Here is a 27,698-nt window from a genome sequence, read left to right as displayed (position 1 = left end):
TGTTGAAGTCTGTTTTGTTTTTAAGTTCTCGACCTTGGACAGAATAAAAATCGCAACAAACATAGGGGCATGCTTTTGAAAACTGCTGAGAAAGATGTTTTTAATTATCTCTTGCAGTCATTTTTAATGTCACTGCCTCCTGCAACCAATGGACAAGCTTGCAATTGTAGGTTTCACATGGTGTTTCAGTCTTCCATTGTCAGAGCTATCAAGATATCATTTAAACAGTTACGGGAGTCTTCAGCTTTCTTTCCCACATACAGTTGGTTCTGCTATAAAGTATGCTTCTTCAACACAAATGGGTATAACTTGATTGAAGAATTTAGACCATTATTTGTAGAGCACAAACTTTCCTTAACTGTATTGGCTATAATGCAATTCCAACCCCATTAATTTAAATGGTGTTGCTATTACGTGATTTTCTTGTAACAGGGGGTTGCACTGGAACAGACCTATCGCATTATATCAGAACAGAATGTAATGGGTTTTGTTAAGTATCCTCCTGCCCCTGGCCTTCCATGCAGACAAAATGTCTGTTGCTTACTGTCAATTTTAACTATCTTAATACAAGTCAATTCCTGAGCAATGCTTTTCAGGCATCCATTTTGTAAGTCTCCATGGAGATTGGGCAGCTTGCTGGTCAAGTAGGTACTGCAGCATTTTACAGTGCAGTGCCCTCACTCAGTTAAAACCTGTTTTCTTTTCAAACACAAGGCCCAGGTAATAAATCAGTTGGAATTAACAATTATTAATCCATACATTGCACCTTCATGGTAAACGTCTGCTGGAAATTCAATGCAACTGTGACTAGTAACAACTAATTTAACAGCAGGTTTGTTGCAGGTGTTAGAATGCACATTCAGTAAAACATTGGTCTCAAAAAAGCAACGATATAAAACTGCTGCATAATTTAGAAAATGTAGAGTTTCACAGCTGTATGGCTTTTGTAAGTATTTTAAAACTCCATGGTGACAAGTACAGCCTTGAGTTTCTGAAATACTGTTCTACCCATAAGGTTCCCAGAATTCCCAAAATGCATTTAAATTATTTACACTCTGTTTCTTTGGGCAATCTAATGAACCGTAGCCTTCATCCATAATCAAGAAAATCATTGCCAAAACATTAAAGAGATTCAGTAACGTACTGTACAAATATGCATCAGTGAAAGGCATATCCCATTTACAAATTATGCTATGCAAGTTTGCTTTCACTTTAAACACTAGTCTTAAATTCTAAGAACTCAGCAAAAGAAAGTGGAACTTCCAGAAGAGAAACACTCTTCCTTAGTTTCCCAAACACAGGCATGTACCAACAGTTTTTTTTAATCAAAGTCTGCTTCTTGCAACTGGACATTACATTTTAAAATTATCTTTTGGGCATTACTGTCAAGCCAGAAGTTGTTACTCATCCCTAATTGCAGGCATGGGTCTTGAGGGGATTTGAGTAAAAACTTTTTCAACCAGTGTATGTTGGGGATCTGGAAAGAACTGCCTGGGAGAGTAGTTGAGGCAAGAAACCATACAATCTTTTAAAAGGTGCTTGAATGAGCACTTGAAGTGCCATAACATTCAAGGCTATGGGCTTAATGTGGGAAAGTGGAACTAGTGTGGACACAGTGTATTTTTGGCAATGGACTGAAGGGCCTTTTCTGTACTGTATGATTCTACAATTCCCTTCAACTGAGTGACTTGCTGGGTCATTTTAGAGGATAGTTAATGGTTTCTGGGAGTCTGAAATAATATATAGGCTACAATAAGTTAAGAATGGCAGATTTCATTTCCAAAAAGGCAGTAGTATACTAGACTGGATTTTTAAGACAGTTGATAATTGAACGATAAATGGTATCACTACTGAAATTAGCTTTTATATCCCAGATCTAGTAACTGAATTTAAATTTCACCAGTTGCCATTGAGATTTGAACTACATTGCCAGAACATGAACTCGAACCTCTGAAATACTAGCCCTGTGACATTACTCTTATTTTCCCATCTCTCCCTCAAGATAATGGAGAATGTCGACCAAGGTAAGAACGCTAACAAAATCATCTTTCAAACTATTTATATGATTTACACACAATCTGCTTCCCTCTACTCTGTTTAAACAGTGTATCCTAACTGCAACCTCAAAAGAAAACTCCAATATTTTAAAAAATACTCTCACCAAATGTAGGTGTGTTTTTATTTTACCTGTGACTGCCAAGTTGAGTAAAATTACAGAGAACATGATGTCATTGAGGGGGACCTACTAAGAACCTGATGATGGCAATTTCACATTCACTACTGCAATTAAAAAATTGTGTTTTGAAACCAGAAGTTAGGATGAAAAGCGAATCTCTTCATCTGTTATCCATGACCTCAACCTCAGTCATCAGTTACATGATATCTTTGAACACCAAAACAGAGATAACTTTGGGAAGCAATCCTAGACCAGAGTGGGAACCAAGTTTGCCAGGTGATACCTGCGAGAGAAAAGGGGCTGGAAACTGGGAACATTCCAGCAGGGGAGAGAACTGCGTCATAGAGTCATAGAGCTGCACAGCATGGAAACAGACCCTTCAGTCCAGCTCATTAATGCTGACCAGATATCCTAGATAAACCTGGTCCCATTCCAGCCTTTGGCCCATATCCCTCTAAACCCTTTCTATTCATACACTTATCCAGATGCCTTTTAAATGTTGTAATTGTGAGCTGAAAATGTGTTGCAGGAATCCTGATGAAGGGCTTATGCCCGAAACGTCAAATCTCCTGTTCCTTGGATGCTGCCTGACCTGCTGCGCTTTTCCAGCAACACATTTTCAGCTCTGATCTCCAGCATCTGCAGACCTCACTTTCTCCTCGAAAATGTTGTAATAGTATCAGCTTCCACCACTTCCTCTGGCAGCTCATTCTATACATGCACCATCTCTGTATGAAAAAGTTGCCCCTTAGGTCCCTTTTAAATCTTTCCCCTCTCACTTTAAAACTATGCTTTCTAGTTTTGGGCTCCCCTACCCTGGGGAAAAGTCCTTGTCTATTCACCCTATCCATACCCCTCGTGATTTTATAAATCTCTATAAGGTCACCCTTCAGCCTCAGATGCTCCAGGGAAAATAGTCTGAAGGAGAAACTTCCAATCAGCATTCACAGCAACCAGTGACCAAAACTCCTTGAGTGGCAACATTGGAAAACTACGTGCATTGGTTGGTGAGAAGCTGATGTTGGAGGGTGAGTTTAAATACCTAAAACAACATGATCATTTGTAAAGAAGAAGTAACTAGTTGGATTTCAGAAGAAATAGCTTTAAACTGAGCAACGAATCATCGATAAAGAAGTAGCAGCTAGTTGGATTTCAGTAAAGACCATGACCAAAAAAGGAAGCAAAGTTCAATCAAGTAAAACAAAATAATAAAATAAAACTGGAAGAAAATAAAGTTAATGTAAGTGAAGTAAAGTTACCATTAAATTGTTAGGGTAATGGTTACTCAAGGGAATGCAACCAGATCTAAGTCCCAGGTGTCACAGACGCCTCAGCTGCATGGGGGAGAGACAGGAATATCAAGGCAGTAGTGACAGAGGATTCCATGGCAAAGGATGAGGCAGGCTTTTCTACAGCAGTAAATGTTACTCTCGAATTATGTGTTGCCTCTCTGCTGCCAAGGTTAAGAGTGACGTGGAGTAGTTGCAATGGTCCTTTGGAGTAGAGGGATAATCAGCCAGGAGTCGTGGTCCACATTGGACTCAGTGACATAAGCAGGAAAAGGGATGATGTGCTGAAAGCAAATTTTAAGGAGGTAAGAAGGAAATTAAAAGGCAGGACCCCAAGAGCAGCCATCTCAGAATTATACCTAATATCATGTATCAATGGATGTAAGGATATGAACATTGATTGATTGAACACATGGCTGCAGCACTAATGTAGGAGAAGGAGCATCATATTTCTCAGGCACTGGGACCAGTTCTGAGCTAGGTGCAGCCTTTCGGTTGGGTAGATTACATCTCAACGGGATTGGGACTGATACCCTTGAAGGTAGATTTTATTGCACTGTTAGGATGGGTTTAAACTAACTTGTCAAGGCGATGGGATCCTGAAGGCTAACCCAAACTGAAAGAAAGTAAAGTTGGCAACAGGAAGTAAAAAAATTGTTCAGGAGACTGGAAGACAAGAGAAATTAAGCTGAGCATCAAGTATACTTCGAATGTGGAATGATATCAAAACATCCATGCTGATAAAGTCCATGGTACTCTATCTGGATACACACAATATGGAGTGCCATGGTACCTCAATAGTGCAAGGGGCATGGATTTAATTCCACTTTCAAGCAACTGTCTGTGTGGAGTTTGCACATTTTCCATGTCTGTGTGGGTTTCCTCCGAGTACTCCAGTTTTGTCCCTGAGTCCAATAACGTGCAGGTTAGGTTGACTGGCCATGCTAAATTGCCATTGTAACTACTGATTGCAGGCTGGATGGATTAGCTACGAGAAGTGCATGGTTACTGGGATAGCATAGGGGGATGTAGGTCTGGGTGGGGTGCTCTTTGGAGGGACACTGTGGACTTGATGGAGTGAATTACCTTCTTTCACACTGTAGGGATTCTACGTGCAGCAAAGCACAAATAGAGGTAACTGGGAATTATCTAAGTGACATTTCAAAAACATGGCTGCATGGTGACCAGGACTGGGAAACTGGATATTTAATGTTTAGGAAGAACAGAGAGAAGAAAAACAAGGTGGAACTGCAGTGATAATACAAGATGGGATCAGTCCATTAGGAAGGAAGATTTTAGATCAGAAGAACAATGTCTGGAATCTGATTGGATAGAACTAAGAATAGGCAAAAAGCAATAGACGTTGGTTGGAGTCATTTATAGACCACCAAATAGTCGTGGTTGTGTGGGGCATGGTAATAATCAGGAGATGAGAGAAGCATGAAGCTCTGTTAACATTATGATCACAGATCAACCTACATATAGACTGGGTAAACAAAAATAAACAGGAGAGCTGTGGAGGACAAGTTTCTGCAGTATGTTAAAAATTAATTTCTAGATCAGTAATGTAAGAACTATCTGAAGAACAGGCTATTTTAGTTATATAATTTAATGAAAAAGTACTAATTAATAATCTTGTTGTAATTAGTGACTACAATATGGTAGATTGTTACATTATGTTTGAAAGAAGGAAACATATTAAATTTGAGTAAGGAAAATTATAAGGACATGAGGCCCAAAGTGGCTGAGGTAGATTGGGACAATATTATAAGACACAACTGTACCTAGGCAGTGGATAGTCTTCAATATAATATGCATTCCTTCAAAACTGCAAAACCTCAAAACATTTGCCAGAAACAGTAGTCAGTCTAAGAATTGGGAGGCTCTTAAGAATACAAGAAAGGAGGACCAAGAATCCAAGATAAGGAAAGGGAGGATAGAATATGAATACAATCTAGCAAAGAATAAAAACAAATTATAAAAGCTTTGATACGTTAGTAAAAAGGAAATATTTGCCTAAGACAAATGCACATCCATTTCAGATAGAATAAGGAGAATTTATAATGGGGAAGAGAAAAATAGCAGAGAAGCTAAATAGTTACTTTGTGTCTATTTTCACTGATCTCAAATCTCAAAAAAGGACAAGGGATCAAGGGACTAGAGGGAATCAGGAGTCAAAGGAAATTAGCATTAGTAAGAACACTGTAAAAGTGAAATTAACAGAACTGAACAATGATATATCCATGGGATTTAATGCTCTATATCCCAACTGTTGAAGGAGGTGGCTGCAGAGCACTTGATGCATTATTGATTATCTTCCAGGATTCTGGAATGATTCCTGTAGATTGGAAGGGAGTAAATGTCACCCCCAATTTAAGAAGGGAGTTAGAGAAAAAGCAGAGAACTACAGAGCTGTCGGCCTTGCATCAAGTAGCAGGGAAAAAGCTGGAATGTATTCTAAAAGATGGGACAAATAGATACTTTAATAATAACAATCTGGTTGAGCATTGTCAACATAGATTAATATTGAGAAAACATTTTTGACAACTAAGGAATTGTTTTTACGAACAAAATTGATAAAGGCGAATCATTGGATGGAGCGTGCTTGAATTCAGAGAAGACTTTTGATAAGGTCCCAAACTGGAGGCTGATTAGAAAGATTAGAACACATGGGATAGGAGGTAATGTACTGCATGGATTAAGGACTGGCGAATATACAGACCAGACTTAGGAATAGATGGATCATTCTCACAATGGCAGGCTGTGATTTGTGGAGTGCCAAAGGGATCTGTATTTGAGTCCCTACCATTCACAATAGCTATTCCAATAATAATATTTCCAAATTTGTGGATGATACAAAGCTAACAGAAATGTGTATTGTGAGGAAGGTGTAAAGGGCTTCAGATAGATTTGGACAGACTTAGTGAATAGGTAAGAACATGGCAGACGGACAATAATGTGAAAGTGTGAGGTTATCTTCAATGCTAAGCAGTTGGAAAATGTGGATGTATAAAGGGACCTGGCTGTGACCTAATAAGTTACTGAAGGCTAACATACAGATGAAGCAAGCTATTAAGAAGAATAATGGAATGTTAGCCTTTATCACAAGAGAATTTGAATACAAGGATAGTGAAATTTCACTTCAGTTGTATAGAAGCTGGTTGGACTGCGCCTGGAGGACAGTGTGTGGCTTTTGTCTCCGCATCTCCGGAATAATGTTATTGCCACAGAGAGCAATGAAAGTTCACTAGACTTGTTCCTGAGATGGCAAGACCATCCTATGAAGAGTGATTGAGCAAACGTAGCCTGAATTCACTAAACTCTTGAAGAATAAGAGGTAATTCCTTGATACTTACAAAATACTCAAAGGGTCAGATAGGGTAGATGCAGGTAAGATATTTTCCCATTTGGGGAATCTAGAACCAAGGCCACAGGTTAAAAATATGCACAAGTGGCATTATTAAATAACAGAGATTTACACTTATATAGCACCTCTCATAAACATCAGGCATCTCAAGCCATACCACTGACAAATTTTGAAAAAAAATTTACTCAATGCTGTAATATAGAACATGGCAGAAACCTCCGATAAGTAGCATTTGTCTGTAACCAGATTTAAAAAATTAACTGTCATGCTCTTCTTCAAAATAGTATTGTGGGATTTTTTACACCCATCCACATAAGCAGATGGGGTCTCAATGTAACATCTTAATAGTGCCTCAGTACTGCACTGGCACATCAGCCTTAATTTTTGTTCTCAATCTCTTGAGTGGGACTTGAACCTAGAACCTTGTGATTCAGACACAAATGTGCTTTCAACTGAGCAACGGCTGACATAAAAGCAAACCTGCATTTTTCCAACATCTAAAGTGGCTCACTTGCCTACATTTACAACTGAATAAATTACTTTCAGCTTCCATCCCTTCATTTAAAAAAAAGCAAATTCTATATTTTTGTTAGTTTTACCAACTGCTGCTTTGCTAGGCTACAGTTAACACTAATATTTTACAGCAATGTGTATTGTGAGGAAGATGGAAAGGACTTCAGGGGGACTTGGGCAGACTTAGTGAATGGGTAAGAATATGGCAGGTGGAATTTAATGTGGTAAAGTGTGCAATGTTTAGAATTTCCGGTCTATCCTAGAAAAAAAATCCAGGCATATTCCAACAGAACCCTCCAACATGGACAACACTCAGATCCCTCCCAGTAAAAGGAAATAGAAACATTGTAATTATTGCTTAAACCTAAATGAAGCAATAATTCAGTGTTTCATGTAACATGAAACTCAGCCATTCAAATGGTACAGCAAGTTGGGAAGTTCTTCTTAATTGATTTGTGAGATGTAGACATCAGTGGAAAGGCCAACATTTATTGGCCATTCCTAATTGCCCAGAGGGCAATTTAGAGTTAACATATTGCTGTAGATTTGGAGTCTCCTGTAGGCCAGATGAGGTAAGAATGGCAGTTTCCTTTCCTAAAGGACCAGATGGGTTTTCTCAATAGTTGACATCAGTTTCATGGTCATCATTAGACTCTTAATTCCAGATTTTTAATTGAAGCCAAAAATTCCAGCACCTGCCATGGTGAGATTTGAACCTGGGTCCCCACATCATTACTGAGATCTCTGTGGTAATAGTCTAGTGATAATACCATTAGAATAATGCCTCCCCCCAATTAATTATTAATTAGCTCAGACTGTGAAATTCTTTCCACTAAAAATAAGATTAGATTCCCTACAGTTTGGAAACAGGACCTTTGGCCCAACAAGTTCAGACTGACCTTCTGAAGAGTAACCTACCCAGACTCATATTTACCCCTGAGACTATGGGCAATTTAGCATGGCCAATTCACCTGACCTGCACATATTTGGATTGTGGTAGGAAACCGGAGCCTCTGGCAGAAACCTACACAGACACAGGGAGAATGTGCAAACTCCACACAGACAGTCACCCGAGGCAGGAATTGAACCGGGTCCCTGGTGCTGTGAGACAACAGTGCTAACCACTGAGCTACCTTGCTGCCCCAATAATGCACCCTAATTTGCCAATAAGGACAGTTTCCAAATTTTACTTGTGTTGCTGTGAAGACATTAATTCGAGGCTTCAATAATTTTGTGGAGTCAGGAATTCACTTGCTCTTGAAGTAGAAGGAAGCAGTTGGGTTCAGTGGCAACTGAAGGTTAAACGGGTTCCGTTGTGAACTGCACGACTGGTAAGTGGAAGGCTGTTACCATAACTAAGCAGAATTAATATGTCAAGGGGCCTACATTTAATCTCTTCCTGGAGCTCACCAACTCTAGCCAATTCTCACTGATTGAAAATTTTTGGTAATTAACGATTAATGGATAGATAACAAAGTCTTCCATCAGACCACAGAATAGCTTTTATTTTTAGTGATCTCTGAGATTTTCTGGCGGGCTGCTTTTTGATTTTCTGGGATCAAAGAACAAAACTGCACAGGAACAGGCCATTCAGCCATCCAAGCCTGTGCCGACACATTTTGCCTTTCTGTAATAAAACTGTCTTCACTTACAGGATCCATATCCCTCTATTCTCTTCCTATTCGTGTATTTGTCCAGGTGCTTCTTGAATGCTGCTATTGTGTCTGCTTCCACCATCTCCTCTGGCAGCATGTTCCTGGCACACACCACCGCTTGTGAGAAAAATTTGCCTCGCACACCTCCTTTAAACTTCTTCCCTTGCACCTTAAACCTGTGTCCCACAGTTGAGAGTATGGTGCTGGAAAAGCACAGCAGGTCAGACAGCATCCGAGGAGCTGGAGAATCGACGTTCTGGGCATAAGCCCTTCATCTTTCCTGATGAAGGGTTTATGCCCGAAATGTTGATTTTCCTGCTCCTCGGATGTTGCCTGACCTGCTGTGCTTTTCCAGCACCACACTCTCAACTCTGATCTCCAGCATCTGCAGTCCTCACTTTCTCCCTGTATCCCCGAGTAATTGACCCTTTCACCCTGGGAAAAATCCTCATACCTTCTACTCTATTCACGCCTAAAATAATCTTATAAACATCTATCATCTCATTCCTCAACCCATTTCCTGTGTTCCAGCAAAAATAAACCCAATCTATTCAAGTTATCTTCAAAGATAAAGATCCCCCATACCAGGCTCCTTTTTCATTCTCACTAACTCATTTCTTCAATGATGAAGTTGTGTTGTAACAATACCTTTTGTATTTGCGTTGATATATGTGACATTCATGCTTTCACAGAGGCAGGGTTAGTGGCAGCGCCGGACCAAGTTAGGGGCCCAAACCTACCAGACAGATTCCCGTTGCTTGCAGCATAACAAGATACAGAATGAAGCAGAGCAAGATAGCAGCCAGAGACACATCCCTCCCTGACGTGCTCAATGTTTTCTATGCTCTGTTTGAGCAGAATGCCAGCGGCATAGTGTCACCTGCCCCAACAGCCCCCGGGCACCTGCCCCCATTGTCACCATTGCAGACAGCAGATCAGTCTTCCTGGGAGTCAATCCAAGGAAAGGGCCAGGCTCTGGTGGAGGCCTCGGCCGAGCATTCAGATCCTATGCAGAGCAGCTGGCGGACGTATTCACTGACATTTTCAACTTCTCCCTCCTAGAAGCTGTAGTCCTCAACTGTTCAAGAAGAGAACCATCATCCCAGTACCTAAGACACACATGCAATGTGCCTTAATGACTACCACCCAGTAGCCCTGACCTCCGTAATCATGAAGTGCTTCGTGAGGCTGGTCATGGCCCACATCAACTCTAGCCTCCCAACCTGCTCAATTCTCTACAATTTGCCTATTTACGTAACAGATCCTCAGCGGACGCCATCTCCCGAGCCCTGCACTCATCTCTGGAACATCTAGACAACAAGGACACCTACATCAGACTCCTGCTTATCGACTACAGCTCTGCCTTCAACACCATAATCCCCTCCAGAATGATCTCAACACTCCGAGACCCAGGTCTTGGCTCCGTCTTCTGCAACGGGATCCTCATTTTCCTGACCCATGGACCGCAGTCGGTGATGATAGACAATTGTACATGATAACATTCATGATAACACTCAACACTCTGAGGCCTCCCTCCAAGGATGCAATCTGAGCCACCGGTGGTACTTCCTGTACACCCAAGAATGTGAATGCTATCTACAAGTTTGCTGACGACACCACTGAAGTAGGACAGATTTCAAACAATGTAATAAGAATACAGGATGGAGATACAGTGCTTGGTGTTGTGGTGCGATGAGAATAGCCCCTCCCTCAACGTCTGGAAAATTAAAGAACCAATCATTGACTTCAGTAAGAAAGGAGGAGAACACGCACCCATCTATATCAACAAAATGAAGGTTGAGAGGGTTGAGTTCCTAGGAGTGACGATAACTGACATCGTGTGCTTGACTAGATGCGATGGCCAAGAAGGCACAACAACGCCTCTTCTTCTTCAGGAGGCTCAGGAAGTTTGGCATGTCTAAAAAGGACTATCACCAACTTCCAAAGATGCACCATTGAAAGAATACTGTCCGGTGTATAACAGCCTGGTACAGCAACTGCTCTGCCCAGGACTGTAAGAAACTACAGAAGGTTGTGTGCACAGCCCAGACCATCACAGATGCCAACCTTCCATCCATGGACTCCATTTACACTTCTTGTTGCTGTGGAAAGGCTGCCAACATCATCAAATACCCTTGCCATCCTGGTAATGCTCTCCTACAACCTCTTCCATCAGGCAGAAGATACAAAAGCTTGAATATATGCACCAGCAGGATCAGGGACAGTTTCCTCACTGCCATTATTAGACTGATGAATGGACTCTCTAACTTCAAATAGTGCAGATCTTGCTAATTTTAAATCTTGCCTAGCACACACCCTGTATGCCTCTGTCCTAGCTTTTTCCACCCTATGATCTGTATGCTCTTGCTTACTTCGATCTGTCTCTACTGCTCTAAACAAAGCTTTTCACGGTACTTATGTACACATGACAATCACATCAGAAGGATTTATCAGCATTCTCTATAATTACCAGTCCTTCATTGACCTTTAAGGTACAATATAAAAAGAAAGCATTAATTTCTTGGATATCAGTTTTCAACATGGCCAAAGACAATGGGAATAAGTTAGCAACATTTTTTTTCCAAAGTAACTGACACAAACTCCTACACATAAAAAGCCACCACCCTAAGCATATCTCCCATAGACTGATGAGGTCACAGCTAATGCATTTCTATCACATATGGCCAAAGTTGGAATATTAAAATGATGTCACCCTTATTACTGCTTTTCAGATCTCAGTTTCAGATTTAAATTCCACACAGTGTTCATCACAATAGTATCCACTAAATTTCCCTCTGCACACTATTACCTAAACATATGCACCCTTAAGCTAGAGATGCCACATTCAGTTACAAGGAATTCATTACCTCAGTGGTTAAGTTTTTGTGCTCTATTCCATGGCAAATTTGGTGACGCGCCATTTAATTAAGTGGGAGGGTAGTAGATGAAGAAGGCACTACCTTCCATAACGAAGTCCAGGGTGGAAAGGCTGATGGACACCATTCCTGCTTCTTCATCAATTAAGACCATTAAATGAGTAATTAATGCCTACATAAAGGGCCACTTCTTGTATTGTTCATACTCCGTGACTACCCAGTCAGGTGCACTCCCCCAAACAACCCACCCTCCCATCCTGGCACCTTCCCCTGCCACCGCAGGAATTGCAAAACCTGTGCCCACACCTCCTCCCTCACCTCCATCCAAGGCCCCAAAGGAGCCTTCCACATCTATCAAAGTTTTACCTGCACATCCACCAATATCATTTATTGTATCCGTTGCTCCCAATGCGGTCTCCTCTACATTGGGGAGACTGGACGCCTCCTAGCAGAGCACTTTAGGGAACATCTCTGGGACACCCGCACCAATCAACCGCACCGTCCTGTGGCCCAATGTTTCAACTCCCCCTCCACTCAGCCGAGGACATGGAGGTCCTGGGCCTCCTTCACCGCTGCTCCCTCACCTCCCGATGCCTTGAGGAAGAACGCCTCGGAACACTTGAACCCCAGGCATCAATGTGGACTCTACCAGTTTCTTCATTTCCCCTTCCCCCACCTCACCCCAATTCCAAACTTCCAGCTCAGCATTGTCCCCATGACTTGTCCTACCTGCCTATCTTCCCATCCACCTATCCACTCCACCCTCCTCTCTAACCTATCACCTTCATCCCCACCCCCATTCACCCATTGTACTCTTTGCTACCTTCCCCACCCTCCTTTCTGACCTATCACCTCCATACCCACCCCTATTCACCTACTGTACTCTATGCTACTTTCTCCCCACCCCCCACCCTCCTCTCATTTATCTCTCCACCCTGCAGGCACTCTGCCTCTATTCCTGATGAAGGGCTTTTGCCCGAAACGTCGATTTTCCTGCTCCTCGGATGCTGCCTAACCTGCTGTGCTTTTCCAGCACCACTCTAATCTAGACTCTGGTTTCCAGCATCTGCAGTCCTTGTTTTTACCTTACTGTTCATATTAACCCAAAGGCAATCTGGGATATGAGCACTCCAAGGAACTCATTCTCTAATCGATTGGCCTAGTATTGGGGAAAGGGTGAGGACAATGCTGAATGAGAGCCCCTGCCTTTGTGACTAAGTTCTTAGTACATCGAGTCATCACTCACCTGAGCCTGGGTTGCTTCTTGATCAACTCCATTGGATTAGTGTAGTACCAGCAGTAGCCACTGCCTCCACGTTAGCGCTGTTGAGCGTAGAAGAGCTGCTGGCTTCTGGTTGGCTGGCAACTCTCAGCAGGCCAAATCTCCTCTGCACAGAAGCTCTTCAGCCACGTTAATCTCCTCTGCACAGAAGCTCTTCAGCCACGTTATCTCCTCTGCACAGAAGCTCTTCAGCCACGTTATCTCCTCTGCACAGAAGCTCTTCAGCCACGTTAACTCAAACAGACTCGTTACCACAGCCACATCTCCTTCCTCAGCACCTGCCTAAGGAACCGACTGATCCCACACGGACTCCGAACTACATTCCAACCAACAAAATTTGGCCGCCTGGGAACCCTCCAACCACAAGGTATGAATTCAGATTTCTCCAGCTTCCTCATTTCCCCTCCCCCCACCTTGTCTCAGTCGGTTCCCTCAACTCAGCACCGCCCTCCTAACCTGCAATCCTCTTCCTGACCTCTCCGCCCCCACCCCACTCCGGGCTATCACCCTCACCTTGACCTCCTTCCACCTATCCCACCTCCATCGCCCCTCCCCCTAGTCCCTCCTCCCTACCTTTTATCTTAGCCTGCTTGGCTCTCTCTCTCTTATTCCTGATGAAGGGCTTATGCTCGAAACGTCGAATTCTCTATTCCTGAGATGCTGCCTGGCCTGCTGTGCTTTGACCAGCAACACATTTGCAGCTGTGATCTCCAGCATCTGCAGACCTCATTTTTTACTCTGCTCCTGGGGGCCTTGTTTCCAAGGGAAGGCCTGCAGCTGGCCTATCAAGTGCCTAAATGGCTCAAGAGGCAACACATCTTCTTAAAGAGGAGAGGACAAGGTCTTCTTGCCTGCCCTCCAGCCAGGAGCCCACAAAGCCTCCATAGATTCTGCCTGTTAAGGCAGATCAGTCAATTTTTGATATTCAGAAGAAATAACAGAAGTGTCCAGTGTTAATGAAATTCTAACTGAGTCAAGGGGAAAGAAAAATGCTTCTGTGGGAAAACTATTGTTGAACACTGAACTAAAGTTTAAGCTGCCTTCATTTTCATTTTTATGTCCACTGTACACTACAATGACACCCAGTTTTGAAATGCAGGAATTTAAATGAAAAATTCAAAGTTTACCCAAATAAACTGAAGTAAACAATCAGAAGCTCTTCCAGCACAGAGAGTATTAATACTTTAAGATTAGAAATAAAGGTTCAAAAACAGACAGTTGTTATAATAATGCGTAGCAGACCAACATCACACCAGATAACTTACTGCACAGCCCCATGTCTTCCAATCCCTCAGAAACTTGTTTCACACCAAGCCAGACTTTGTCCATGTAATGTCACCTAGTGGCACTATTATGTCAAGCAATTTATTTTCAACCGGACAGTATATGGCCAACATCAGCAAAATAAATAGTTTATTCAAGAGTATGTGTTCACCAAATGCACAAGTCCACTTTTATATGCCAGAGGCCAGTTGCTTATCAGTACGTGTATGCCTGTAAGTACCAAATAAACTAGGTTATCCAATTCTGCAAATCTATTCTTTGAACTATGCAAATAGCCAAAACTGAGGTGGGGGGGCGAGGGGGTTTAAATTTTTCCATACACGTAATTCAAACATACATCACCTACACTTGCCCCATGGAGTAAAACAGCTCTCAGCACCTAGCCTGCAGCTGTAATAATATTTCCTCAGTCCAGGAACATTCCAGAGTTACAGCTGTAGGCCTGTCATTATGTTTGGGTCAACACTCGACCAAACATTTTCTGGATAATTCCAGAAAGTGTAAAACAGTATTCTAACAAAGCAAAGCAGAGACTGGTAACAAAAATCTTCATCAGAATAGCAGCTCTGTGATTTTCAGGATAAATCATGATTTCACGACAGCTCAACATTAGCTGCATGTATAGACACAGAAACAAGAAAAGTTGAGAGCTGTATGTTCTGTTGGCTGTCTGCTAAATGCAGGCAGAGTGAGTTCAGTCGACTTTTCCCCAGCACCCTGCTGATCTGAATCCAGAACGCAACATGAGCCTACACTGTTCTCCCAATGTTAATAACCAGAAACTATTTCGGTAGCATGCACAATGCCACCTTAACATAGCAACAAGATCAATTAGTCGTTGAATTTGAACCATGGCAGAAAGGAAAAATGCATCATTTAATCCTTTTTTAACTTCGGTCAATTAAGAGTAGACTACAGAGAGAAGCTAGAACTGACTTATAGATATTTCCAACAATCCATCTGTGGTAACCATTTTTAGGACCCTGACCAGGCTGTCCTCAGAGGGAACCATTTTTTAGCTGAGTTGTTTTCTAACTGAAGTTGTTCACGAGAATTCTTTTGCTGATTTTGCTGCTGTGTCCCCTCAACCCCCTGATATGTTCCTCTCTCTCTGTACGGGAGCTCAGTGAGAACTGCGCCATTGTTTATTTGCTACTAACTTATGCAAACAGTGGTTAGGCCACTGTTGGGATACTGCATGCAATTCTAGTCTCCTTCCTTTTGGAAGGATGTTGTGAATTAGACGGTGCTAATTGACCGCCTAATGCTGTTGGACAGCCTAATGTTGTTAGGCCACTTCATGCTGTTAGACATGCATTGTTCTGTAATCAACGGTCAGTCATTTGTAATCCTATGTAACCTGTGAAACCCTGTAGCTTGGCGAAGAGGTCATGGTGCATTCGTGCTGAGTGGTGACTGCTCTCTTCCCATGATATCATGAATAAACGTGTCAATTACTCAAAGCCTGCGTACAAGATTTAATTAGTGAGAAACAGAAAACCGCTACAACACCATCAAAGCTCCTGTAACCCATCAAGGTCCTTTGTCAAGAACTGTAAAGCCTCTCACCATATTTCCATCAGATCACTAAATTTCACCACCATACCCAACTATCTTCAGATACTACTGTTCTTATTGGCTATTCCTTCCTCGAGTACAATCGTGTTCAGCTATTTCTCAATTATTGGGATAATTTTATCTCAGCTTCCTTTCTCTCACTTTGTCCTGATAAGGATCTGATTATCACTTCCTTCACATTTCTGTCTGCCAGGCAGAACACACATTTGATGGAGAAGAAAAATGCTAAAGAACTGCGGATGCTGAAAATCAAGAACAAGATCAGAAATCGCTGAAAAAGCTTAGCATGTCTGGCAGCATCTGTGGAGAGAAAACAAAGTTAACGTTTCGGATCCAGTGACCCTTCTTCAGAATTCTGACCAGCTGAGTTTTTCCTGATTTTGTTACATCGTTGACAGAGGCGAAATGCGGATTATGGTCAATGGAATAAATCCCTTCTTCCTCAATGATCAGGCAAATACCATTCCAGCTGAGTGGAACCGCCCAAGTGGAAATAAAACAAAATCGAAATTTTTAAAGGTTGTAGTAAAAAGCATCACTCATACTACGATTAAGCAGCTGAGCTTAATTGCCTGATCTACCAGCCTTTATCACAAGTTGTCCTACTGGGATGTGGAATAGTCTGATGGGCCAGGAGCTTCAGTCAGGCTGGAGAACCAGGTTTGAGGTCTTTTACACAAGAGGAGTGATGTAAAGCTGCTCTAAAAACAGCCGCCATTGACGCATCTGCCTTGCTCATCTGACTGAAAGTGCAATCAAATGTGCATTAGTTGTGTGTGTCATTGTACAGAGGGTCACTATGGAATAAACATCAAGTAACAAAAAAATAATGTAGCCTTGCAGCACTTCATTAATTTTGGAACAGCAGCATGATGCGATTGATAAAAGTTACATGACAGATGGCACCAAGTAATATACACAGATTTTAAAAATAGCAATAGGTAGGTGGGAAATTCTCCCGTGACTGATTTCTAACAAAGTCTCTTGTGCGTCTGTGTGCCCACTAAAAAAAAGTATATTGCACACTGGGAAGTAATTATTTCTGTGACTAACAGGGCTCCTGTGGTGTTGCTCAAAATGATTTGGACTCTTCATAAAAGTAAGCCTTCATACCAATTTGTAATACCAAGAATCTCAGCATTGAAACTCAATGTGAGAACATTCATAAGGGGGCCCTAGGATCAAGCAGTTCTGGGATGTATTCTCCCAGTCTAGGATTACTTTTAGCAATTTCCAAGGGGCTGGCAGAAAAACATTTCCAAGGACTTTTCAAGTCGAGGTTTTAAAAAGCATGGACCTGTCTTCCAGGAATTACTGGAAGATTCCAAAGCACAGAAATTGTTCCAAGGTCCAGCAGCAATAGAAATGCAGGCAATAGGCTTGGGAACCGTGATCGTGAGGCCTAGGCCTGCGAGTTGAAGGAAAAGAGGGAAGGAAGGCCAGACCATTGGGAAACAAAGTGTCCAGCCACTTCAAAACAAACAACAAGCTAACCAACTTCCTTAGCACTCAAAACACCCAGGTTTGCAGCAGAAAAATTCACCCCTGAAACCTCCTCACAGGAAAAGTCTATCACAGACACCCGAGAGAAACAGAAGCTGTGAGGAACTGCTGCCCCCCAAACAGAGATTCTGTCTTTCTGCAGCTCCTTCAATCACAGTCTGAGTTACTTCTGCCACTTCTGAAGAGACAGGACCTATCACTGGAGGAGCAGTGAGGGAAGGAGGCATGGATTGTTGGAGGAGGTGTTCCAGTCTTTCCTGCCGCTTACTTAACAAGCCAGGGCAGACACGGTAGGCCAAACGTCTTTTTGTGCTGTAAAACTTCTGTAACTAAAAGAGGAGACGTTAACCAGTTCAGAGCAGATGCAAGAAGTCATCCCTCAGCCTGTTTGAGATAGCTGAGTACCCATCAGGGCTGGTCTCAATGTTTCATTTGGTTGGATGATTGGAGAGGCGGTGGCACTAACGCTGGGGTTTTATATGGTTAGAGGTGGGCTTGCTCCCCTTCCCCACGAGTCTCACCCAAACTGGGGGGAGGCAGCTGTAGACCTGAGGTTTAGCCGGAGTGGGGAATTATGGAACAGTTGACCATCCCTTTAATCATTCCACCTAACACTATTTTGAATTTTGACTTGAGCTCTTGACAATTGAGCGGAATGCTTTATTTGATTTGTTTCCTACTTGAAACACATAAGCATAGATAAGCCTGCTGACTATACATTGAATTTGCAGGTCTTGGTTATCACAAAACATTTACCTTCTCCATTTACAACCATATGTCAGCAACTAATCTTCTCCTCTCATGTTTCTTTTGGGGGCTGGACCATAAAATTAGATTATCTTACTCCTGAACTTTATTCTGTTCATTCCGATTAGGTCCTCTTGCACAAAGTACTTAGCATTTTCATTTTGGAAATAAATAAAGGACATCCATTTATCATAAACTAACAAAAACCTTCTTGTTTCTATAAACACACACTTACAAAATCTTTGGTAATTGAGCTATCTCACCTACCTAAAGAAGGAGACCCACAAAGAAAAGTCAACATTATTCAAAAAGTAATATGACTGAAGGACAAAATCGCATCAGATGAGCCAATGGGCTGAGAAGTGGCAGATGGAGTTTAATTCAGATAAATACAAGGTGCAGCATTTTGGGAAAGCAAATCTTAGCAGGACTTATACCCTTAAATGGTCAGGTCCTAGGGAGTGTAGCTGATCAAAGACTTTGAAGTGCAGGTTCATAGTTCCTTGAAAGTGGAATCGCAGGCAGATAGGATAGCGAAGAAGGCTTTTGATAAACTTTCCTTTATTGGTCAGACAATTCAGTACAGGAGTTGGGAAGTTATGTTGTGGCTAGATGGGACATTGGTTAGGCCACTGTTGAAATATTGTGTGCAATTCTAGTCTCCTTCCTTTTGAAAGGATGTGGTGAAACTTGAAAGGATTCAGAAAAGATTTACAAGAATGTTGCCAGGGTTGGAGGATGTCAGCTACAGGGAGAGATTGAATAGGCTGGGGCTATTTTCCCTGGACTGTTGGAGACTGAGGGGTGACCTCACAGAAATTTATAAAATCATGAGGGGCATGGATAGGATAAATAGACAAAGTCTCTTCCCTGAGGTAGGGGAGTCCAGAACTAGAAGGCATAAGTTTAGAGTGAGAATGGAAAGATATAAAAGAGACCTCAGGGGCAACTTTTCATGCAGAGGGTGGTACATGTATGAGCTGCCAGAGGAAGTGGTGGAGACTAGTACAATTGCAAAGTTTAAAAGGCACCTGGATGGGTATATGAATAATAAGGATTTGGAGGGAAATGGGCCAGGTGCTGGCAAGTGGGACTACATTGGGTTAGGATAAATGGTCGGCATGTTCGGGTTGGACTGAGGGATCTGTTTCCATGCTGTACATCTCTGTGACTCTATGACTCTAAAATCAGCTCATAAAAGAAAGAAATACTGAGAATGAGAAGGAGCTCCTGAAAATCAAAAGTCGCCTTCAAGGAAAGCATTTTGACCCCTGAATCCCAGCCATGTTCCTGTCTGAGCTCCATTCCCAACTTGTCCATATGGATTTGTAAAATCCGGGGTGTTGACCTGTCATTAATTTCAACCAATTCCTCCTGCCCTCACGTTCCTGCCTCAAAGCATTCTGACAAAAATACTTGCTTTTTGCATTTGATAAAGAGGAAGTTTAGAAATCCACATTCTGACATCGAGTGCCGCTAATGCCTGGGGCACAAAAATGAAGAATGCATTGAAGAGGAAAGCATTTGCAAGTTAGCTCACCTGCACAGTTTCTGTTAAAGTTCCAACAGATTTCAAGTCAATTAATTAAAATGGCTGCCTGAGGAAGGGGCAGGAGATCTGAAAGCTTGTGGTACCAAATAAACCTGTTGGACTATAACTCGGTGTTGTGTGACTTTTGACTTTGTCCACTCCAGTCCAAAACCAGCTGGTTACACTGTTTTCAAGATTTTGAACAAATTGTTAAGCTCCAAGAAAAATTAGTGGAGAATTTTGCTTAGAAGAATGCAATAAAATAGTAAACTAAATCAACTTATTGCTTCCAAATCAACAAAGAAAACCCAACTGCTGCTCATCAGATGCACCGTGCAGAAAACCAGATGAAAGCATTTGCCCACAATTAAACTTGAACAATCCTGTCTCCAATTTAATGGTTTGGAGAAAACAAAAGAAGCTCTCATATGTTACAAGGCCATGCACCATTTACCTTTCAAAAACTGCTGATGTGGAGTTGGACTGGGGTGGACAAGGTCAGAAGTGTCACGACACCAGGTTATAGTTCAACAAGTTTATTTGAAATCACAAGTTTTCAGAGCGTTGCTCCTTCATCAGGTTGAGTGAAGAGAAGCACACAGTCACAGAATTCACAGGCAGAGTGACCAATGGACAGAGAGATCAAAAGATCATACCAATGGTGTGAGGGCATGTCAAATAATAAGTCTCTGCTATTGATCGAAAAGTGTCAGTGTGAGTAAAGTGTCAACAGCTGAATATGAGTGAAGGGGATGACTTATAATCCAACCAACCAATTGAGGCAGAGAGATAACTAAATATAAAAAAAGATGGTGCTGGAGAGAACCCAGACGCTGAAATAATATCATAAATATAAGAGATGCATGGCGAGGATCTAACCAAATTAACAAGTAATCTAAAACTCTACAAACTAATTAAGGTAGAGAGATCATAACAATTTATCAAGGTGATGGTATCAAAACAGGACAGTAAGGAAGATTATACAGATACAGAAGAGTGTGGTGGGGCCAAGACCACAGTTGAAGCTGTCTTTGTGGGCCTGGCACTTGGCTAAAAGTTTCGACTCAGCGATTCTGCATTGTTGTGTAATATAGGTTACATTCTGGGCAGCCGAAGATGCAGAGGTGTAAATGAATACTCTCTTCACTTGTTGAATAAGCCAAAGCCTGCATTGGTAAGCAAATGCCTTGAAACCAAAACTTAAAACTGAACTATTTCATAATCTTTGGGAACTGTGCTACCTTAACGACCTAAAGAAGAAAACCTAAAATGAAGTCAACATTATTATAGAAGGTAATATTATGAAAGGACAAAATCATTTAATAAAAGAGCTACTGAGAATGAAAAAGGAGACCCTGAAAATCAAAAAAAAATCATTTTGACCCTGCATCCCAGCCACATGCCTGTCGGTGCTTCATTGCCAAAGGTGAATTCATTGGGCAAATTTGACTTATTGTCGAACACACATCTTTTCATTTTGCTTAGTTTGGTCACCAGAAATTTCAGTTGATGCAGAAAAATGGTAAATGATAAAAATGTTTTCAGAAAGCATTTTGAATGATTTGTTTGGTTCATCAACAAATCATCAAAGGCAATTGTTTCCATCATATTTATATAAATGATTTGGGTGTAAATATAAGAGCTATGGTTAGTTAGTTTGCAGATTACACCAAAACTGGTGGTATAGTGGTCAGTGAAGTTAGTTATCTCAGAGTACAACAGGACCTTGGTCAGGTGGGCCAATGGGCCAAGGAGTGACAGTGGAGTTTAATTTTGATAAATGTGAAGTGCTGTATTTTGATGAGGAAAATCAGGGCAGGACTTGTAAAGTTAATGGTCAGGTTCTGGAGAGTGTTGCCAAAGAGATCTAGGAGTGTGAGTGCACAGTTCCTTGAAACTGGAGTCGCAGGTAGGCAGAGTGATCAAGAAGGCATTTGGCACACTTGCTTTCATTGGTCAGTGCATTGAGTATTGGAGTTTAGGTATCATGATGCGGCTGAACAGGACACTAGTCCACTTTTAGAATACAGCTCAATTCTGGCCTCCTTGATATAGGAAAGATATGAAACTTGAAAAGGTCCAGAAAAGATTTACAAGGATGTTGCCAGGGTTGGTGGGTTTGAGCTACAGGGAGAGGCTTAATATACTGGGGCTATTTTCCCTGCAGCGTTAGAGGCCGAGGGGCGACCTTTTAGAGATTTATAAAATCATGAGGGGCATGGATAGGGTAAATAGCCAAAAGTATAGGTTTAAGGTGAGAGGGGAAAGATTTAAAAAGGACCTGAGGAGTAACTTTTTCACACAGAGGGTGGTGTGGGTATGCAATGAGCTGAAGAGGAAGTGGTGAAGGCTGGTAACTACAACATTTCAAAGGCATCTGATTGGGTACATGAATAGGAGGGTTTTGGAGGGATACGGACAATGTGCTGGCAAATGGAACTAGATTAATTTAGGATATCTGATTGGCATGGATGAGTCGGACCAAAGGTTTGCTTCCTTGCTGTATAACTCTGTGACTCTATATGTTCTCTCATTTTGATGTTCATATATAACTACCGCATTAAAATGTTAACATAAGAATTATGTAGAACTTTAAAGAGCATACCAAACAGAACCAGAGTGCAGCAACTTGTCTATGCTAGTGTTTTTGCTCTATACAAGCCTCCACTCACGTCTCTGTCTGTCCTGGTCAGCATAACTTACCAGAAGTACTGTCTGTGGATAAGAAGTGCGCACTACGTGCAAAATCTATTTCGCAGTGTATAGATAAATATAGCACAAGGAACTTGAATGAGATTGCAAAGATTTCCCTATAAGGCAAACATTGTCATCAAGTAACAACAATAAATGCTAAGACAACAAACACTTCAAATGTCTCTTTGCTCCAAAGGTTTTTTAAAGTCTGAAGCAAGCCATTCCAAATATTCAGGGCATCACAGCTATACTAGATGGTTACATATTAATTATCAGGTGAAAACTGTCCACTCCCAACGGTTCGGACTTCCTCAAGAACATGACAAAACTAATGCATGCAAATGCTCAACTCATTCAATGTGGTTTCATGAAAAGACCACCCCACCAAATGCGAACAGATTACCTTTTCAGAATGTATTCATGGGATGTGGGTAGGATAACATTTTATTGCTCATCCCTAATTGCCCTTGAGAAGGTGGTGGTGAGTTACCTGCTTGAACTGCTGCTGTGAATTGTTGTATGTTTATTCAGATTGCTGTTAGGGACGGAGAGACATTCCAGGATTTTGACTCAGTGACAGGATAGGAATTCCAGTGTAGTTCCAAATCAGATGGTGAGCAGCTGGGAAGGATGGCCCGAAGGTGGTGGCATTCCCATGGAACTGCTGCTCTTGTTCTGCATCCCAGGTTTGGAACATACTGCCTTGGTGAGTTGTAAGTAATGAATAAGTAAGTGTGCAGCTTATAAGTAGTACACACTGTTAACACTGTATAGTTTTAGAGGGAGTAAATGGTCAAAATGTCAGATGGGTTGACAATCAAACAGGCTACATTGTCCTGGATGGTGTCAAGCTTCTCAAGTGCTGTTGGAGCTGAACTCATCCAGGCAAATGGGAGTATTCCATTGCACTCCCAACTTCTGCCTTGTAGATGTTAACAGGATTTGAGGAGTCGGGAAGCCTTTGGGCTGCTCTTACAGCCACAGTACTTACATGGCTAGGCGCTGTTCAGTTTCTGGTTAATCATAACACCACCACCCACCACCCCCCCCGCCAATGTTGATAATGGAGGATTCAATGATAGTAACGCCACTGAAAGTCAAGGGCAACAGTTGAATTCTGGCTTCTTGGGAGGGTGGTCATTATGTGGCATTTGTGTCTCACAGATGTTACTTGCCACTTATCAGCACAAGTTTGGGTGTTGTCCAGGTCTTGCTACATTTGAGCACAGATTGCTCCAGTGTCTATGGTGCTGAACACTGAAATTATTAACATACATCCTCCTCCGACCTTGTGATAGAGTGGTCATGATAAAACAGCTAAAGAATCTAGGACGCCACCCTGAGAAACTGGAAAAATCAGAGATTTGATTTGGTATCGATTGATTTATTATTGTCACGTGTACCAAGATACAGTAAAAAGTATTGTTTTGCATGCTAACCAGACAAATCATACTTTACATAAATACATCAGGTAATAGAACAGAATGCAGAATATAGTGTTACAGGTACAAAGAAGACGCAGAGAAAGATCAACTATAATATGAGAGATCTGTTTATAAGTTTGATAACAGCGTGAAATAACCTGCTCTTAAATCTGTTAGTGTCTGATGGAAGAGGATGGAATAGAGTACGACAGAGGCACGAGAGGTCTTTGATTACGTTAGCTGCTTTACCGAGGCAGAGGGAAGCATAAACGGAGTCAGTGCAAGGAAGGCTGGTTTTCATGGTGTACTTCATTCACGACTCTGCGATTTCTTAGTCTTGGCAGAGCAGTAGCCATATAAAATTGCTGTGCATTGGGATAGGATGCTTTTTATGGCACATCTATAAAAATTGGTAAGAGTCATCATGGACATGCCAAAATCCCTTAACCTTCTGGGGAAGTAGAGGTGTTGGTGTGCTTTCTTGACTGTAGCATTGATGTGGATAGACCAGGATAGATTGGTGATATTTACTCCTAGGAAACCTGGAAGCTCTTGCCCACCTCTGCCCCAGCACCATTGATACAGACAGGGGTGTGTCCTCCACTCCCCTTCCTGAAGTCGATGACCACCTCCTTTATTTTACTGGCATTGAGGGGGAGATTGTTGTCTTCACACCATGCGGCTAAGTAATCTCTTTCCTGTAATCAGTGTGATCGATGAATGATATCCGACCCACGATAGTGGTGTCGACAGAAAACTTGAAAATGAAGTTAGAGCTGAATTTGGCTGCACAGTCATGGGTACATAAGGAGTGTCATGAGGGCTGAGTACACAGCCTTGCAGGACACCAGTGTTGAGAATTATTGTGCAGGAGGTGCTGTCATCTTTTCTTACTGGCTGCGATCTCCAGGTCAAGAAACCAAGGATCCTATTGCAGAGAAGAGAAAAGATTCCTAAGTGTCAGAGTTTGGAAATTAGTTTTGTTGCAATTATGATGTTGAAGGCTGAGCTAAAGTCAATAAATAGTGGTCTGAATTGGGTGTCCTTGTTATCCAGAAGTTCCAGGGATGAGTGTAGGAGCCAGGGATGGATCCATTGTGACTGTAGGTGAATTGTAATGGAACAAGACAATCTGGGAGGTTGGAGTTGATGTGTACCATAACTAACCTCTCAAAGCATTTCATAATGATGGATGTCACAACCACTGGGCAGCAGTCATTAGGGTGTGTTGCCTGATTTTGCCAGATGTCCTGGAGCTGGGATGACTGCCTTTTGTACTGGGTATGACTCTAACCGGCTAAGAGTTTTCACCCCAATTCCATTTGACACTGGCTTTGTCAAACCTGCATGATGCCAAACTCAGTCAAATGCTGCCTTGATATCAAGGGGAGTCCCACTACTGACCCCTCTAATCAAAGGATTTTATATTACAGCAGTACAAAACCTTAGCTTTCAGATACACTGATTAGGGTCTAAGTAAATTTCCAAACACCCCTATAATCATCAAACCCCGGAAATAACAGCACTGAAGTCCTGTCTAATTCTAATACTGAGGGCAAGTGGAAAAAGATTGAAATAGTTGGTGCAGTCAGTAATGTAGGTTGCAAGTGAAACCTGATGAGTTGTTTTGCCAGTTTGACTTAGACAGTGAAGGGAAGGTAAAGTCTCCAACAGTTGGAATATCATGTCACTATAGCAACACATTACTTGGATCACAGCTTCCATTGTGTTTCTCAGAAGTGTTTCATTGAAAGTAAAAAAGCTCGAAATAGGCTTTCTACCACCCTTAACCTTGGTAATTGTGGCACATATCTTCCATTTCTAATGTATTTCAAAAACCCAAGAAGGAGTCAATTAGATTATTTGTTTAAAAATAACTTATACTGCAAAAACTAGTCTCTTAATTAGGTGGTGACTTGTGATTAAAACTGCAACTGTTGGTTAGCTGAAAATTCAGCAGCAAATATAGGGAATATTCAATTGTTCTCTCAACAGCTGTGAATAGAAAAGATAAGTGATTTTTCAGTGATGGACTTCTTTAAACAAACATTGGTGAATCCCAAGTGCTGACCTGTCATTTCTTGGAAGCGAATGGATTGCTGCCATTTTAGTGTTTCCCCAAGATTGAACATGGAACAAATTCCCAGCATGCTCTGGAGCTTCACTGAAAGCAACATGTCACACAACGTGATGTGCTGGCAATATGTCAACTAGCTATAGGAATATTCTGGCTGACCCTGGAATATTGCTTTGAAATTGGTCTTGTGAGCAGGGATAGTTTTGTGGCTGTCAAGAAGATGAAAATCCTGAGAGAGGCAGATACAAAGGAAACATGATGACACTTTTATGTTTCGCGAAGTGTGGAGGAGGTGGTGATCGAGGGAGGCTTCTGAAATCAAGATGAAAGGTTTCTTTTGGAAAAATTTTAAAAGTAAAATTAACTTTATAAATAAAATACTTGTGATAATACACAAACAAATGATGGGTGAGCTTTTCTGTGAAAACCATGCCCACATTTAGAGCCATCAGTCCAAACTGTTTGGTACCAGGATCTGCAAACTGCCACTGTGCCATTGCACGTCTTATGCTGTGTGAACATTTAATTATCTGACTGGTCACATGACCCCCAAGCTGCCACGGCCTATTCAAACCACATAGCCAAATGGTTTCCTGAGCAACTCTGCAAACAAATGTTGTGAAAAACAAGAAGACTTTTTAAAATATCAGCAATGCACTCCGCCTTATCTTTCTGCCATAGATCACACACAGCTTTTGATGCATAACCAAAAATATCGTAGACATGAGCAACTACTGACTTGGATAACAGGTTCAAGGAAAGGCCAGACCTCCACTGACCACATGTTGTTGGAGCATGGACAATGGCCACTGCAAGGAGTGCAAAACCAAAACAGAAACTTGTATTTTACCAAATGTAACAAATATTGTTCAGCATCAATCTACCAGAGTATCTAATGCTCAAGTCTGAAGGGGTAAAAGTGGTAATATTGCAGCTACCAAAATATTCTCCATGTTCCCTGCATGGTAAGTTCTTCCATATTCCCACTTTGCTCTGATATTATATTTTTCCAATTTCTTCCTTATTTTTTTCCCTTCCTCCTGAAGGCAGCAATTCAACAGCTGCCTTGCCTGAGTATTTACATACAAGTTTGATGAGTGAATCAGTCAGATAATCAAATTCTGAAGGTATCACAAACTAAACATGCCACATTTTTAAATATTAGTCAATCTCGTCTAAAAGCCATCCTCAGCATTTTGCCAAACAATCTTTAAATATTTTTATAGCCCTTGTAACAGTCAACTTCCCCCAACCTTCCAAGAACACTGCACTCTGACTGAGCTCACTGCCCTATTCTACATTCACAGCAACATAGCAGAGAGCAGAACTGAAAGCAGGAATTTGGGGACCTTTCTGTGATGTTGCAAGATTATAGGTCACAATTTGCCTACTCAGATATTGAAGAAAGTTTAATCACTCATTGAAGTAATGGAGGTTAGATTGGAACAGACTGTGGAGTCAATGTGTGCCAGCCCTTATAGCATCAGACTGGAATGTGGTTGTGTGAGCTGTGAGGAGCAGTAGTTGAAAATAAGCCCCTTGAGGACAGTAACCATATAAAAAAAATCAAACTTTTAAAGAAAGTCACAAAAATTATACGGGCATGTACAGTAAATCTATTCCCACATCATATCAGCACAGACAATCAGGTTGTGCTCATTGGATATCAATCAGGAATAGGAAACTGCACTGAAGCCTATTT

The 27,698-nt window shown here is 41.6% G+C and overlaps 1 protein-coding gene and 1 long non-coding RNA gene across 2 annotated transcripts in view; one reads left to right on the top strand and one right to left on the bottom strand.

The window, feature by feature from the left end:
* Nucleotides 1–27,698, bottom strand: part of LOC132822284 (calcium/calmodulin-dependent protein kinase type 1-like) — a 197,027-nt gene that overhangs the window by 121,460 nt on the left and 47,869 nt on the right. The gene's annotated exons all lie outside the window — the stretch shown is intronic.
* Nucleotides 13,409–16,850, top strand: LOC132822091 (uncharacterized). Its single transcript, XR_009645397.1, has 2 exons — nt 13,409–13,525; nt 16,214–16,850. It is a non-coding gene; the product is annotated as an uncharacterized LOC132822091 (long non-coding RNA).

The sequence above is a fragment of the Hemiscyllium ocellatum genome, chromosome 14 (assembly GCF_020745735.1).
Source record: "Hemiscyllium ocellatum isolate sHemOce1 chromosome 14, sHemOce1.pat.X.cur, whole genome shotgun sequence".
NCBI lineage: Eukaryota > Metazoa > Chordata > Chondrichthyes > Orectolobiformes > Hemiscylliidae > Hemiscyllium > Hemiscyllium ocellatum.
Note: the sequence above shows the minus strand (reverse complement) of the source record. Positions and strands in the feature narration are given on the sequence as shown.